The sequence below is a fragment of the Urocitellus parryii genome, chromosome 11 (assembly GCF_045843805.1).
Source record: "Urocitellus parryii isolate mUroPar1 chromosome 11, mUroPar1.hap1, whole genome shotgun sequence".
In the NCBI taxonomy this organism is placed as follows: domain Eukaryota; kingdom Metazoa; phylum Chordata; class Mammalia; order Rodentia; family Sciuridae; genus Urocitellus; species Urocitellus parryii.
In genome coordinates, this window is record NC_135541.1 from 70200323 (window position 1) to 70215056 (window position 14734).

A 14734-nucleotide genomic window follows, 5' to 3' on the forward strand; every position below is an offset into this window, starting at 1 on the left:
CTTTGTCACCACCATCTCCTCCGGTACAAATTTAAGGCAGAATTCACTACACTTGCCTGGAACCCCAGGAGGCTTCACAAAGTGATATTTGAATTGTGTTTCAAGGAATGAAACTCAGTCCTGCCTAAACAATGTAATATTCTTACCATTTTCATACAGTTTACAAGATATATTCTGTTTCACCACAGCCCTGAAAAGTTTCTATGTTCCAATAGATGAAGAAGCTGGAGCTCAAAGATTAAGACGCTAAAGGTCACAAAGATAGAGACAGAGAATTTGAGCCCAGATTTATATGGTTCCATACCCTTTACCATAGCGTTGTCCTGCCTTGCCCAGAAATATCCACTTTCATTCCTTGTTACCAAGCAATGCACAGTTAACTTTTATCTGTGTGGACTTTCACTGTGGAAACTTAATCTGGAAGCACAAATAGAACATCAAATTCTGGATTAAAGGATTGGGACCAGGACTAGGGATGTCACTCAGTGGTACAGTGCTTACCTAGCATTTGAGACCCTCAAAAAAAGAGGGGTAGTAAAATTGAGTATAAAATGAAAGGCCAAGATGGAAACTGTATACGCAATTCACTTAGCCCACAGTGCCCTCTCCTTTCTTTGAATTTCATGCACATTCAGTTTGAAGATGCAAACTTTAAATTTCTGGTGTATGCCAGATTCTGTCATCCATGAACTGAAAATACCTTAAAGCCAGGGAATAAGTCTTATATTTCTGTGATACCTTTAAGACCCAGATTTCACCCAAGCTGGCTCATTAATTGCTGATTCATTCAGTGCTTTAAAGAGTGCTTGGTAAATTTGTGATTCAAGTTAGGTTGACTGAAGTAAGACAACAGACTTAAGGTTTATATGCTATAAAAGAAAAAGGTAGATTAAGCAGATTAGCAGATTAGTTTTTGGACTAGTAACTTTCAAGCATTAATGCACATTGGAATCACCTGCCTGCACTTGTAGACCTGCCTGTTTCCTCTGTTAGAAGGCAGAGTAGACATGAATATTACTAGAAAGCAACTCAAGGGGAGCTGACTTGTAGGGAATTCATAGCCCATGCCTCCAAGGGTATGAATGTGCTGTTTTTATTGTTTTGCTTTCAGAGCAATGAAGAGTAATAAGTACAATAACTGCTCTCATTTATTGTTTCTAAGATGCTTGACACTGTTCTTGGTGCTTTAAAAATATTGTCTAGTTCTCACAGCACCCTGTAGTGCTACTATACTTATATTAATAATAGTGTGGGGAAAAAAATAAAAAGGAGCAGTAACTTCCCTAAGGTTAAAGAGGAAATGCAAATTGGGTATGGTGGCTCATGCCTGTAGTCCCAGCACTGGAGAGAGGCTGAGACAGGAAGCTCCGTTGAGTCCAGTTCAAGACTAGCCTGGAAACACAGTGAGACCCCATAAAAAAACAAAAAAAACAAAACAAAACAAAAAAAAAAAAAAACAGGGATTTAAGTCTGTTTCACCAAAGTCAAAAGTCTAGGGTTTGGTGGTTCCTTGGCACTGGGTAGCAAGGGAGCAACCCAGGGAGGCCTAAACTTGTCCTCAGGGTGCCAATGGTACAAAGATGGAAGGGCACTCAGCACTTGAAGAATAAGGCCCTCCATGGGAGATTTATGACATTAGTACTTGCTTCAGTGGGGACTTAAATCGAAATAAGATATCAGAGTTGGAGCTACCTAATATTCCTGCATTAAGCTGGTGGCTTGCAAGGTACTTAAATTTTTATTTTTAGCAAATTGCTAATGCCAGCTTCTGCCTTTTCTCCAGAGACACTCTAGGAATTTTTTCCATCTGCTGTCTAGTAGAAAGCCCCATCCTAGGCTTTTGTCTTCTTCTAGGTTAATTAAGACTGATGCTAGAGTCATCTCCTAAGGCAAGAGGGGGTTTAAGAATGTTCTCCTCGAAGGACATCCAGTCACCAGCATGACTGGAAAAAGCATAGTATTTTGATGGGGGAGCAGGAAAACAGCAGTTAAAGGCCCAAGAGAACAACTTTTTTTGGGGGGGAGAAATCATTTTGACTTAGAAATAGAAGTGGGGTGAAAAAATAGACAACTAGTTATCTATTAATTTCTCCACTCACATACATCTCTCTCTCTCAAACTGCCAGGATAGGGCAACAGTTTAATTTTTGGTGCTCTTAAAATAGCTGGTATTGATGAAGTATTCCAGAAGACTTTTACTATTGTCCTACATTTTTAAAAACTGAGCATTAGATTTTCCATGCAGCTTTCAAGAAGTCAGAGTTTGCTTTTTCATCCTAAAATACTGGACGGGATGGTGGGGGGGCGGGGAATGTGGAGGAGAAAAAGGTTTCAGATCAACGAATGAAGAACTCCCTCCCCATTCGCTCTAAACAACAGGTGGTTTGGTGTGCCTGGGTCAACTCCTTTATGCACAACACAAATCGTAGGCGGAGTTTTCAAACGGAGTCTCCCTAGAACCTGCTGCTTAGAGATCTGGGAGCCCATCTGGTCGTGTGGGGCAGATGGGGATTCCTGCAGGAAAAGAGTATTGGTAGTCAAAGGGGCTCAACGATTTCGTGGTCCAGCAATAGTTAGTTTTGCCTTTCTCCTTCAGTGTAATTCCATCCTCTCCACCTTCTGTTCTTCAGGGACCCCCTTCCGTTCTTTGCGGAGGAGTTCTCTCCATCCTGACCTCGGTCTTTCGAAGATTTCCCAGAAGAGCTATTTTTAGTGGTGGCTGCTCAGCTCCAACTTACCCAAGGGAGGAGCTGCGGTAACGGAGCAAACGCTGCGCGCACAGAAGCCACGGGTTTTCCGCGCATTGTTAGGGATGAGGAGTGGAGGTGATATCAGACACAGCCAATTCCCCCGGCAGAGCCCGCCAGGTGGGCAGCTCAGAGACCGGAGTGGCTCGATCTCGAAGCGGCTGGAGAAATTTCTTTTCCTGTCCTGAATCAAGTCCTCGGCGGCCGGCGGCAATCTTCACTGGCCGGCTGCGGGCCCGGGGTGGTCTCTGCAGGGGAGGAAGTTCCCGGGCACTGCTGCCTGCGTCACAGCGGGGCTGGCACCGCGGAATCGGCTCGGCGGGCGGCGGCGGCGACCCCGGGGCCGGGCGCTGGGCGGCGCTGGCTGCCGCTGGCCCCGCTGCACGCGGGGCGGCGCTGGAGGCGGCTCCGTCCGTGGCCGGGGAGGCGCAGAGGAGGAGGGCTGCAGGGTTGGGGCGTTAGCTGCGTCCCGGCTCGGAGCCCGCGAAGAGGACGAGGAGGAAGGCGCCGCGGTGGCCGCGGCTGCAGCGCTCCGGGTGCGACAAGCCATGAGCAGCGGTCCCGCGGGCGACCCCGCCTTCGCTGGCTGCCGCTAAACCCGGCCCGGAGACAGCTCGCCGCTCCCCAGCACCCTCTCGTGCCGACACCGTAGCACCCAGAGGTAAGGGCGGGGGAACCGTGGAGGGATGGAGAGGGGCAGCCCGCAGAGGGCCACCGGGCTCGTTCCGCTAGCAGAGCCGGAGCTAGGACTCGCCCTCCCTGCCTTGCTTGCTTTTCTGCCTTCTCCTGGCCCTGGGACAAGCAGAATGTGGTCGCCTGCCCAGCGTGTGGTGCTTGGAACCATCGGTTCTACTGCTTAGGAACCCGGCAACCCCTACCCCACCCATCTCACGCTAGCACCGGCGTCCGCACGAGGAACCCCAGCCTGGCGCCAAGCGCAGCGCGGCCACAGCAGGTTCTGCGGGTGGTGGGGGGGAGGGGGACACACGAGGGAAAAAAACCGCGATCCATCCTCTTTCTTTCCTACCTGGAAGATCCCTGAGACCCCGGGGCCTGCCCTTTCTGGTCTTTTCTCTCCTTGCCACCCTAGAGCCTCTAAAGTTAGCACTTTGGGGTGTGGAGGAGAATTTGAAGGGCTTTGTAGGGAACTAGGGAGCTCTGTCCGCTCACCTGCAGTACCAGAGACGGGAGAGGGGCTTCGCGGATCCGGCGGGCCCCAAAAGCCAGGTGTTTAGGCCAGCGATTGAGACCAGGACCGTTGCTTCTCCCTCACCCGCGAACTGAGCCTTCTTTATCTGCCTCTTTTCAGCTAGCTCCCAGCAAGGAGGTGGTTAGGGATGGAGTTAGCAACTCCAGGTTGTGCTCTCTAGATGCTAATACCTTTCTTTTCTTGCTCAACCAATTCTTCCCACCCCCCACCCACGCCTGCCCGTGTACATCAGATTTCAAACAGTTTCTTTAAAACCTCGCACAGTACCTGAATTTGCAGTATCTAGCCAGGCACTTAATCCACATCCTTATGCGGATATTTTGGAGGGCCAAACTTCACTAGGTTTCAAATTCCTTAAGTATTTCAAACTCCCAGCAAACCAATTAGGAACATTTTCAGGTTACCATCCTCCTTAAAGTAAAAAATAAGAACCAATCAATCTTCGTAGGAGTGCCGGCATTTGGCAGAGGGAGGTTTGAATTACCCTATTTAACACAACCTCAGAGGAGAGAGGAATGGGTAGAGGAAATGTCAGTTACATTTTAGTCACATACTTCAGTAGTACAAGAAATGTAACAAACGGTCATATTTCTGGACAGGGATGTGGTGGTTTCCTAAAGCAGATAAAGCTTCAGCCTGGACAGGTAATTTTCTCCGTTGTCCCAACACTGCCAAACTGACAGCGTGGTCAGTCTTATACATGTATATATCCTCTTTATTTTCTAATGATTTGTAGAAAACTCAAAATGTAGCCTGAACTTGACAGAATTTGCTCAGATTCATAAACCATATTGGATGTGTGGATTAAGGTAACAGATTAGATTTTTACAGTTCTAATCTTTGATATTTGCATTTCTTGTGACTGCTTAAATAGGAAAGGCCAAAGGTGTAAAACAGATTTGCTTTCCTGTGGAATGACTAACTTAAATTCTGTCTTGTCCTGGGGTCTATTTGTTTTCTTTAGGAAAGACAGGGGGAACAGATGTCAAGGTGGATATTTTCTATGGTTCACAATAGATTTGCTGTAGATAGGATCCAACAACCCAGTGATTGTATAGAAGACAGTAAGCACAGTTAACAATTTTCTTACTAGTGAAGTTTTGATAATTTCTTTAGTGATGCTAGTCTGTTTTCAAGTGTAATTAATATATTTATTAATATTTAATGAAGTTATTATTAGTTTTATTTAATGAATTTGTTCAATTAATGAGGTGCTTATGTAATGTTTTTAAGGGAATGCTTCCAGTGAAAGACTACATTAAGTGCTGTAAGAAATGAATATTTTTTTCACTTATATGAAGTTTATCTTTAAAAATGAGACAGTTATAAACAACAAAAAAGACAAAATGAGAACTGTTTTAATTCCTAAGTTTCCATTTTTGCCAAATTATTGTCATCACTTTTTTAAAAAAATATTAGTTGCAGATGGACAGAATACCTTTATTTATTTATTTGCTGAGGATTTGCCCTGTTGTGACTTTTCAATAGTGTATAGTATTATTAAGTTATAGTCACCAGTACATTTAGAATAAAGCCTAAGTTTAAAAAGAAATGAAATGGAAACTATACCTTATTTTGGCAAGCAGGTGTTAATGATTTTTTATATGATGTATTGCTATACAATATAGTCTGGCTGCTCCAAGTCTCTAACACATTATCTCGGATTCTTATAATAGACCCCTAGAATGGATGGCCATCCACATTTTACAGAAGAAAGGAGCTCAGTTTGTGACTTTCCAAACACCTTAGAGCTAAGTTAATGCCTAATGAGAACAAACATCCTTAGTTTTTTGTGTTGTTTTGTTTTGTTTTTGTTGTTACTGTTGTTTTCCTCCCACCCCTGGTCCTGCACCACTGAGCTACAACCCAAACCCTTTTTATTTTTTATTGTGAGACAAGATCTTACTAAGTTGCCCAGGCTGGCCTGGAACTTGAGATCATGCTGTTTCAACCTCTGGAGTCACCGGGATTACAATTGTGCACCACCAGGCCCTGCCTCTTTAGTCTTAATGATACACTTTTTCCTCATTATCCAAAGGCTCTTATTATTCCTACCTTAATTTATTGTTGACTTGACATAATGTCTATATGAGGAAACAGAGGTTGAGAAAGTAATCTGTCCAAGGTTTTGCATGTATCTAGTATACAGCAGGACTCTAATTTTCAGTCAGAGCCATTTATGTCAAAAATCTATGTACTTGCCACAGATTTTTATTAAATGAATGAATTAAAACTTGGCCTAATGGACTATTCACTCCTGCCCATCAGTTATTGTCTTCTACATGGAGAAGAGGGTCTTACTCCCAAGAGTTCACACATCATACCTGGAGTGTGGGCTATATCTCCATTCCTGCACCACTCATGAAAGCTTATTACAACCAATGAGGGTGACATTACTATGGAGATGTTCTTGAATCCATTTACTTTTTAAAAAGGTTTAAATCATTGGCATGGAGTAAAAAGGGTATCCTCAAGATAGGATTATTAAAGGAATAGCTGCTATCATATTTTGCCTCAGTTGCCTAGCAGGAATACAAAGGAGCTTACATTATTGAACTTCTGTAACCCCCGGTTTTCCTTTCCTCATGTGTAATGGAATTAATAAAACCTACGGAGCTGGTTGTTGTGTGGATTAAATGTAATTACACATGGAAAGCACAGATTCTTTCTTTATACAGCTGTACTGAAGTCTATGTCAGATTTTAGTATCTTTAACTTTTGAATCACATCCTTTTTTGTAGTCTTGAATTAGAAATATATACTGCCCTTTTGTAGTTTTTCCTTTGCCCTACATTGCATATTTTTTAGAACTTTACTAGCAATATTTCAGTGACAGGAATCTGTATGTTTTTGGCAAACACACTTCCTGTTTTCTGCCTTTCCTGATTCTCAGCCTTGCTTATCACTCAAGGCACCAGACAATGGCAGTATCTGCCCCCCTCACACCTCACCCTTGACCACACCCCTGCTAGCTGAAATTCTGCATCTTCAAAGCACAGCCTAAACTCCACTTCCTTCCTGAGTCCATATGCCTCCCTCTGAATCCTTAGTGTATTTCTAATTCAGATAACACATACCCTCATGCTTTTAAAAAATATTTTTTCAAGTTATTTTTTTAAGAAGTACAGTATATAAAACTAAGGTTAGGGGCATTTCACTATTTCTTTATATTCTTTACATAGGACTGCACTTCAAAGATTTTTATTTCCTGAATGAAAAATAAATCATATGTTTTGAAAGAGATCCTTAAAATAATTAGGAAACATACCCAAGTTATTTGTTTCTATTACATGATTGTTAGTGACATCCTCCTCATCACTTTGAAGTTTGTTCCTTTCAGCCTTTTCCTCTAGTTTAACTGACATTACATTTCCCGGGAGGCCATGGTTCTTAAGGCCACTAGGCGCCACATGAGATAACTAAATTTCATTAATAAATTGCTCCAAGTGTGATATAAAAACCATATTAAGGGCTGGGGTTGTGGCTCAGTGATAGAGCACTTGCCTAGCATGTGTGAGACATTGGGTTTGATCCTCAGCACCACATTAAAAAATAAATAAATAAAATAAAGTTATTTTTTTTTAAAAAAACCTTAGGTTGCAAATATATTAAGTACTTCAATATTTTGAGTACTTTGGCAGTGTAGAAGGGTAATGGTCCAGGTGGATTTCTTTAATTAGGAACTGAATTTACCTGAGAGGAAGGAAGCTTGAGATGATAAGTGAGGAAGATTTCAAACCAGTTTAGTTGGAAGTAGGACTAATTGTGGCCCAGTGCGGAGGCTACAGCCAGAAATGACCTTGAGGAGAGAATTAGCATAAGTAGAAGGAAGACCCAGACAGTCTCAATTAGGGCTGGAATAAATAAAAACGAAGAAGCAAAAGAACAACTAATAATAAAAAAAATTTAAAAAAAAGTATGACCAAAATACTGTATGATTGAGACCTGCTAGATATTGACCATTCCTTTACTATTAAAATAAGAAAGAGACATGCATCAGGCAGGGCAAGAAAGGAGACAAACTAATATAGCCCTACACATCTGGCACATGAGTATACTCCCAGGGTTAGCACAGAAGGACAAGAGGGTACCTCTCAGAGCTTCATCTAAAATAGGTAATTTTCAGGAATATATTGAAAATATCTTAATTATTAAAAAGTAGAGAATGAGTATGGTCTTTTTAAATATCAGACACGAAAACAACAACAAAAACAACTATCTACTTAGAAGTGTTTTAGGAGCAAATTTAGGAACATTTTCTGGTGTTGGATGGGTTTGTTGTTATTATTTAGTTTGGCTTGGTTTTGGGTGCTGGGGATGGAACCCAGGACCTTACACATGCTGAGCATATGCAGTACCACTGAGCTATACCCCACACCCTGGACGGATATCCCTTTGAAAGTGTGATTCTGTAGACTGTTGTGTAGAACTGAATGACAGTTGATAGAGGAACTGAAACATGGGTTCAGAAAGTTCAGCAAAACTCAAAAATCAGTCATAAGAAAGCTGTTTTAAAGATTAGGGAGGTAACTGAAAATGTTTCAGATAACCAAAATATTTTGCATCAAGGAAGTTCAGGAGAGTTAGACATTGTTTAAAGAAACTTTCTAAAGACTCAGAAGAACTAAAGCTATTCCCATTGCCAGAGAAGGCTATAGAGGTAGAACAAAGAGGAAAGTTAGTTTGCTTAAACCAAATGTTTTTTCCTCCAAAGTCTGCAGTACAAGAGAGAACATGCTGGAGTGCATAGGGAAATGTTTCTCAACCCACTTTTCACGGTCATCCTCAGTGCACAAGCCTTTTTAAAGAGAAATTGTAATACTGCAGATATATTTTACTATGTATCTGTTCATGGTCCCTGATGGACCACAATCATTAGTTAAGATTTTTTTTTACCCCATGTCTTCCCACCCCAACAAACGGATGTCACATGGTTCAGTGTTATGTCAGAAATAACCAAAGAGCCATATACAGCTAAAAACATGAAGAATGGTCAGTGTATCAATATGTTTTGAATGAGTGCACCTAATACATTAATTTACAAATCCTCTGCAATTATATTGCTACTTGGTTTTCCTTCTATAAAATAAACACACTTTATCTTAAACTGAAATTTACATGTGAAAAATGTAAGACTCCTACTTGTTCCAATTTCACATTGGCAAAATAATTAAATTCCTAAAGTTATCTCCCAGAGCCACCTCTACTTGCATCCTTTTGTTTTCTGCATGAGTAGCCTTCCCCAAACTTCACATACTTAATTTCCTTTATTTTTTTTTCTTCTGATGATCCTGACAATGCTCTGTTAGCCATTCATTCTTGTGGCTGTTCGATTACATATGAGATAAACTAGTTTGTCTGTATCAGAGAACTTACACCTTAAACCACATGTTTATAATTATGAAACACTGTATCACCTGTCAAAAACACTTCAGGGCTAGAGGTGTGGTTCCGTAGTAGAGTGCCTGCCTAGCATATGCAAGGTGCTGTTTTCGATCTCTAGCAATGCAAAAAAAAAAAAAAAAAAAAGATTTCCGTTCACAGCAAGTAGATATCTGGGGAGGGTGTGGCCCCTGAAGTTGTTCTTGGCTTCTTATATCTGGTTCGTTGCACAGGTTCCCCAGGGAGTATAAGCCTGGCCTCCTGATGTCTAATCTTAGAAGTTACTAGAAGAACTAGCTTATCTTTTTAAATGTTGGCTATTTTCAGCATCTGGATCCTATTGTGCCCTGGCATGTTTCTTACCCCCACAACTTCTCATCTCTCATCTTTTCAGTTTTTATTTTAACCATATTGTCTTTTTCTTTTTCTTTATTCTCAATTAAATATATATATATATATATATATATATATATATATATATATATATATATATATATATATTTACAACTTTTCTCTGTGTTTGATATTTGGAGCTCAATGAGACTTCCATGAAGCCAGAAACCTTATCTGTGTTGGGCACCCCCCTGTCAGCAGCACTGCAAAGTGCCTGGGATGGAACTGCTCAAGAAATAGTTGTGTCATAAGTATTTAGTGGTTTGTTGGCTTGTTTTGATATTGGGGATTGAACCCCCAGGACATTTAATACCTACTATATTGGAGTACATTCATTTCCTTCTCTGCTCTTTTAAGTTCTGGTAATGAAATTTAGTATGAAATCACCTTTCTTTCTTTCTTTCTTTTTAAATATTTATTTATTTTTTAGTTGTATACACTACCTTTATTTTGTTTGTTTATTTTTATGTGGTGCTGAGGATTGAACCCAGGACCTTGCATGTGCTAGGCAAGCGCTCTAACACTGAGCCCCAGCCCTGAAATCACCTTTCTTAATGGAGACACTAAAATGTAGATGTAAATATTTCTACTTGTGATTGAAAATTAGGAGAAAGCATACAAAAGTTAATTATAAACTGGCATATAAAAAAAGCATAAAGTCAGGACATCTGAGTAAATCCTGAGTAAGTGGCTAAATAAGCTTAATATGTGAAAACTCCTGGGTCCCATGAGTTCCATCTGTAGATTTTTAAGAACTTGTCAAAATTTATAAAAATTACTTAGTAGTCTTTTTCAAATATCTTAGAGGTTTATGAAAATTAAAAACATGTTTAAATATCTCCCTTTGTTTGGTAAATAGGAAAATGAAATCTAACTTGTAGAAAAATGATTATTTAGTCAGTTATACCTGGATGTTTTTGAAGACTTGAAGAATGATTTCATTAAGAAAACACCGTCAGGCTAATTTATATTTTCTCCCTTGACATTAGCAAGGTCTAGAACCATGCGCCTATCAGTAAAGTTAGGAAACACTGTCCAGCACATTTGCCTTTCCAGCTAATGCACAGCTGTGTGGATCATTATAACTGATCATTGAAAGTGGCTATCAGTTGAGGAGTGAGTAGCTACAGATGTGTGTCTGGGGGGGTGGGGATCTGAGTTAGATGTTTCAACATTTTATCTAAGGATTTGGATGGCATAAAATAAAAATACATAGTAAAAAAAAAGCAGTTCGATTAAATTGAAGGTAAAGACAGGTTGGTATCTTGAAGAAAAATAAACAAGCAAACAAACCATACAAATGTACTTGATGCTGATTCTATTATGTTCATTGTTGTATTTAAAAGAGGGTTAAGAACAGCACACAACATATTGCAAAAGATCAGAATATATTTTCTGAATGAATAAATGAATGAAATGTATGATAGAGAATGACTATGTGCTGTTAGGGTAAAAGCGCATGGTGCTGAAAAACGAATAAACTGAATAACTAATAAACAACCTTTTGGACAAATAATTTATGAGCAAAGTTTTATTTATATCTTTAAAGAGTTCTGATAGGTCCATTCAAAAATTATTCTTAGGAACATTTGATTTTTAAAAAGTAGATGGTTAGGCTACATTTTAAAACGTGGGTTCAAGGTCACTTTTTGACTCTTGACTGACAGCTAACAACTGAATGGCAAGGTAACTGATTTCCAGGAATAAATATTATCCTAATTAGAGTTAATTTTTAAAATTTCTTAAGCATCTTATGAGGAATGTTAATTTTCTTCACCAGAGAGTGTGAATTCTCCAGACAAGTAGATTCTGTCCCAGCTCAAGTGTGAAAGTTTTTGTTTTTAAGTCACTCAATTTAGAAAGTCTTTACAAATCTGTCTTGGTCAAGGAAAGATCCATCCATCTCATTCCATTTTTTTTTTTATGTTGAGGTCATTAAATTTGTGACCTACTAATACACTTTTCAGATTTCTTTATTTATGCTGTACATTCACAATCATGATTATTTTGCTCTGGTATTTCTACATCAAGGAAGATTTTTTTTTTTTTTAAACCAGGGATTGAATCCAGAGGCGCTTGCCCACTGAGCCACATCCCCAGACTTTTAATATTTTATTTAGAGACAGGATCTTACTGAGTTGCTTAGGGCTTTGCAAAGTTGCTGAGGTCGGCTTTGAACTCACCATCCTCCTGCTTCAGCCTCCCCAGCTGCTGGGATTACAGGCATGTGCCACCACCCTCAACTAGGGAAGACTTTTTTTCAAAGCATAGTCTAACACGTTCAGTTTTATCTGTTTCAATAATGTATGGACATGGACTTCCATGTTTTCTGTATTCTGTCCTATTTAGAGTGTTTTATTTAAAAAGGTACAGCAAGAGGTGCTTATCACACCATTTAAACTATCTTATGTAATCAAGTTCATTGCTGTGTGGTACTGAACAACTACAAAGGCAAAGGAGTTAACTCTTTTCTGAGACTCTAGAATATAAGTTTTATTGCTTCTTTCAAGCTAAAAATACATTTTACTCTCTTCTCAGCTTATCTATCCGAAGACCAGAATCCAAGAAGTATGTGATTTATCTCCATCAGATTTTGTCTATGGTATTTTTCACTGTGATAATCCTATTTTCTTGAGGACCCACTTTTCCCCCTAAGATTCTTGTCCTGCTGGGAAGTTCCAGTCTTTACTTCCTAAAAAGTTGAGATTCTGAAGGTTATAGAGTAGGTCATTGGAAGGATGTTGTAGGCATTACCATTTGTAATTTGTATCACTAATACCTTAATAGTGGGTCATCATGCCAAACTAAATAAATCTCTAAATGTGACACTTTTGGCACCACACACTACACATTTGTTTTATTAAATTATATACAGTAGGAAGGAGAACAGAATTAGTGAACCTATGCAAATAACCACATTACTGGAAGCCATAAAGGGTCTCAATTTGCATACTAATGACTGCCATTCTGCATGGTTTTGTAGGTGAGACAAACTTTTGAGTCACATTTTCTAGGGGAACATAGATTCCATAATAGTAAAGTTATCTACAGATAAGATTGTATTGCCTTTAGTAGTTAGAATAAAGTTTATCTAAATGATCTTTAACAAAAACTAGTTGTGTTTCTCTAAGTTGGCCTTTATTAAAATGATTATGTTTACTAATTCTTGGTCAGAACTTTTTCTATTAATCCATATATGATGTATTCTTTTCTTTTTTTTTTTTTTGTATCAGCTATTTTTATTTTGAGGCAGGGTCTTGCTAAGTCGCTTAGCACCTCTCTGAGGTTGCTTAGCACCTCACTGAGTTGCTCAGGCCCTGAATTTGCAGTCCTCCTGTCTCAGCCTCCCAAGTCTCTGGGATTATAGGTATGCACCACGGTGTTGGCAGGATGTTGTCTTTCATGATATTGGAAATTTTGTAAGTTCCAGAATTCTGAAGAATATGCTCATGTGGAAAGTATTGTGAAAAATTTAATCCCTCAACTCCTAAAATAGTGTTATTTGGTAATATAGTAGCTGCAAACATAACCAAAGTATCAAATATGTATAAGTTAGAACTCTTTGGGTTTTACAACTTTTAAAAAAGATACCTTACAAATTCACTGAAATAACCTGCTAAATTAAGGGTTAGAGATCATCTAAGAAGGGGACTGAGGCTGTGGCTCAGTGGTAGAGTGCTTGCCTGGCATTGTGAGGCAATGGGTTTGATTCTCAGCACCGTACATAAATGAATAAAATCAAGGTCCATTGACAACTAAAAAATATTTAAGAAAGAAAAAGAGATCATCTAAGAAGAAAAAGGGAGAGGGTATCAAATACCTTGCGAAAAATAAATTTCAGTGGAGGAGTAGCTTCTATCAGTTAACTCTCAAGCAGAGAAAGTTATAACTCTGAACAAAATATGAAACCCAACTCTTTGAAGGCATAGGAAAGCAATAAAAAGCAAGTTGGAACTGGAAGGGAACTGATCCTTGAGAAATAGGAACTGCAGTGAATGAGATTTGAATCATGGGTTTTCTTCTGAAACACCAAGTTCCTGCGGCCCAGAGCTATGAAATCTCAAACCAAATGCTGTAGTCATGCTGACTTGAAAAGGCAGAGGGAGCAGTTTGAGCCTTCCACAGTGGCTGGAAAGTGAAGGGGAAATTTTAGAAAAAAGGGAATCACCTAAAAGGGAAAGCCCTCAAATCTACATTATAAACTCCTTGCTGGTCTTTGCCTGACCTCAAAAGTGCTCTCAAGACAAGGAAAAAAGGCACACTCATACATACATTGCTGGTGGGACTGCAAAATAGTGCAGCCAATATCGAAAGCAGTATGGAGATTCCTTAGAAAATTGGGAATGGAACCACCATTTGACCCAGCTATCCCACTCCTCAGTCTATACCCAAAGGACTTACAGGGACACAGCCACATCAATGTTTATAGCAACACAATTCACAATAGCTAAATTGTGGATCCAACCCAGATGCCCTTTGGTAGATGAATGGATAAAGAAAATGTGGTATATATACACAATGGAATATTACTCAGCATTGAAAGAGAATAAAATCATGGAATTTGCAGATAAATTGATGGAGTTTGAGAATATAATGCTAAGTGAAGTTAGCCAATCCCCAAAAACCAAATGCCAAATGTTTTCTCTGATTTAAGGATGCTGATTCACAATGTGGTTGGGAGGGGGCATGGAAGGATTAGTTGAACTCTAGATATGGAAAAGGGGTGTGAGGCCAAGGGAGGGGGCATGAGAGTAGGAAAGGTGGTGGAATAAGATGGACATCAATACCCTAAGTACATGTATAAAGACATGAATGGTATGACTCTACTTTGTGCACAACTAGAGATATAGAAAATTGTGCTCTATATGTGTCATGTGAATTGTAATGCATTCTGATGTTGTGTATATCAAATTAAAATTTAAAAATAAGAAATAATTTTTTTTAAAAAAGTGCTCTTGAGAGGTGAGAATCTCTGGAACCTAACTGATGACCAGAGTTGGAG

General features: G+C 39.6%; 1 protein-coding gene across 1 annotated transcript in view; it reads left to right on the forward strand.

The window, feature by feature from the left end:
- The first annotated feature begins 3205 nt into the window (after nt 1-3205).
- Lrrc8c (leucine rich repeat containing 8 VRAC subunit C) overlaps nt 3206-14734 on the forward strand; it is a 94110-nt gene continuing 82581 nt past the window's right edge. Inside the window, exon 1 of the mRNA XM_026409977.2 lies at nt 3206-3408. The gene's annotated coding sequence lies outside the window, so the exon portion shown is untranslated. The remainder of the gene's footprint in view (nt 3409-14734) is intronic.